General features: G+C 52.4%; 1 pseudogene across 1 annotated transcript; it reads left to right on the top strand.

Moving 5' to 3' along the window:
* Nucleotides 1-251: 251 nt before the first annotated feature.
* LOC146510686 (GTPase IMAP family member 1-like) lies at nt 252-2,820 on the top strand (annotated as a pseudogene). The gene is made up of 2 exons (XR_014876485.1): nt 252-1,586; nt 1,660-2,820. The product of XR_014876485.1 is annotated as a GTPase IMAP family member 1-like (transcript).

Here is a 2,820-nt window from a genome sequence, read left to right as displayed (position 1 = left end):
GGTTGAGGGATTTGTGTTCATACTGGAGTCCAAAATGAAAACCAGTGGAAGAAAAGAAAAGTTCAAATCATCAGGTGCTCAGTTTAGAAAAAAGAGAAAAGAAGAAGAGGAGAAACAAGCAACAGATGCAGATAAGCAGGTGTGTGATTGGATAACGGCAGCTCATCCTGAACCAATCAGAATACTTTATTAATCCCTAAGGAAATTATGTGGGTTACAGCTGCTGTAAAAATAGCAACTGTAACAGACTAAACTCCAAACAATATGTTACAGATTTTAGTATTAATTAGTCTTTGTCAGTTGTTGATTCGTCCTGTTCTCATTGTGTGATGAATTATGATGCTGTTTGGTAGCTGTTTGCATATATGCATACTCTCTCTCTCTCTCCATGTGTGTTTGTGTTTCTCTGGTGAAATTCAGTGTGGTTCCGACAACAGTTTTATGTTAATATATAATCCTTAATATTACACACACACACACACACACACACACACACACAAAGTTTAATGTGGAATGTTCGCGCCAAACAGGCTCGCACCGCCACTGCGTGTTGGAACGAAGCCTCTGCTAACGGAAACAGTTTAACACAACTTCCACTCGCGTCCTTCACAATAAGAGCTCCAGCCTGAAGGCTGCACCCGGACAGTCGTCGTTTACATTTCTTTCAGCACTAATAACGTGAACCGTCATTATTACTGATAAAAACACGTCGATGATCTGCTACACGTGACGCACACGTCACGTGGCGTGTCCCCGCGCTTTTATTTTAAAGGCGTCGTCGTGTTTCCTGAAGAGACGAAAGTAAAGAGCGCTCCTCAGTAACTTCCGGTGTGCCTTCGTCAGGTCTCCGCGGTCCTGCTGAGTGTGTGTGTCACAGTGTTACACACACACTCAGCACTGCAGGCACACCTGTTCAGGTGTGTGTTCACACTCATGTTCCTGAATCCATCACTCTGCTGCTGGAGGCTCCTGCACGCGCTCAGTTTGGACTCACCTGGGCTCGTGCTCACACATGGATCCTGATCCAGGTCCTGATCCAGGTCCAGACCTGACCGTGGTCCTCCTGGGGAACTGTGGAGTGGGTAAAAGCGCTTCCGGAAACACGGTTTTGGGCCGAGCGGCGTTTGAGTCAAAGACGTCCTTCAAGGCGGGAGAGAGCGAGATCAGAGAGGAGGCGGGGCGAGTGTTCGGGAAGGTGGTCCGCGTCATCGACACTCCGGGAATACTGGGACGAGAGGAGCCGGTCGGGAGGTGCTGTCGGCACGTGCTCGAGTCCCCCGGCTCTCACCTGTTCCTGCTGGTGGTTAAAACGGACCGATTCACCGCCGAGCAGGAACGTGGCGTGGAGGCGGGGCTCGCAGCGGTGGGAGGGCGGGGCTTCAGCCGCTGTTACCTGCTCTTCACGGGTGGGGATGCCCTGAAGAACACGTCGCTGCACGACTTCATCTACCAGGACCGGCAGAGTCCGCTCCCCGGCGTGGTGGCGAGGTTCTCCGGGAGGGTTCACCTGTTCAACAACGAGGCCGCAGGAAGAGAGCAGGTCCGAGAGCTGCTGCTGAAGGCGGGGCTTCTTCACTGCCCAACAGGTAAGACAGGAACTGCACGCCCACACAGACTGTACACTGAAGATGGTCACATGTTTGTGTCTGTGTCCTGCAGCTGAGTGTGTGGGGTCAGAGGTCAGGAGGATCCTTCTTGTCGGTCCTCCTGGAGGCGGGAAGAGTTCTGCTGGGAACTCCGTGCTGGGCCGCCGCCACTTCGAGGTGGACCGCGACTTCCACGGAGGCGGGAGAGGACACATGTGTGGCGAAGCAGAGGGGGGGCGGGTCTTCGTGGTGGACTCGGCGGGACTCTCGGGTGAAGGTCTGACCCGGGAGCAGCTGCTCCGCGACGTCGAGAGCGCCGCCCGGCTCGCCGACCCGGGACCTCATGTGGTGGCGGTGGTGGTGAAAATCGGCCAGCTTTCGGCCGCAGACTCGCGGGCGCTCGCCCTCCTGACCGAGCTGTTGGAGGGCGTGGCATCCCGACACGCCGCTGTGCTGTTCACTCACGGAGACGCTCTGGGAGAACGCCATCTGCAGGACGCCATCAGGTCGAGCCGCCGCGTGTCAGACCTGGTGTCCCGCTGCCGGGGGCGGCACTGCGTGCTGGACAACACTCGCTCAGGAGAGCGGGCGCAGGTGGAGCGCTTTCTCCGCCTCGTAGACGACATCATCAGAGAGAACGACGGACGCCACTGGAGCTGGCACGCACTGAGGTCAGGTGACTCGGAGGACACTTCCTGTCCGAACAACGTTGTCGAGCATGCGCTCGCCGTGAGGACTCCTCCCTCTCTGCTGAGCGTGTGCTGGCGTCTCCTGTGTGAGCGCGCTCTTTGTGAGGCGTTATTTCCACTGGATTTAAATGATGGCGACAGATGAAATCTTTGGATTGTTATCATGAATCAAACAGTAAAATAAGATCTCGCCTGTATGAGTCTGTCGGCTGTGATCAGTAACTCCGTCACGTGAACTCGGTCATCACTGGTCTCGGTTTCCAACATTAATAAACATCATGTTTGACTCTTTATGTACTTGTTTGTTTTTGGTTGGATGAAGTTTGATATCAGTGTCATTTAGTCATTAATTTGATTCTTTAATATTAACTGTTTAATTTAATCTTTGTCTCTACTGGTTTTTGTTAATGTTTCTAGCAAATTCTTCCTGTTATGTTTATTGCCTCATTTGTTGGGCTTTAATCTTTTAGACGACATTGTGGCTGCAACAGCTGCCAATAATTTACTGCAAATATGAACTTTTGAATAAAAAGACATGTTTTGTA

This window comes from Neolamprologus multifasciatus, chromosome 10 (genome assembly GCF_963576455.1).
Source record: "Neolamprologus multifasciatus chromosome 10, fNeoMul1.2, whole genome shotgun sequence".
NCBI classification, from domain to species: Eukaryota; Metazoa; Chordata; class Actinopteri; order Cichliformes; family Cichlidae; genus Neolamprologus; species Neolamprologus multifasciatus.
This window is presented reverse-complemented; position numbering and strand designations above follow the sequence as displayed.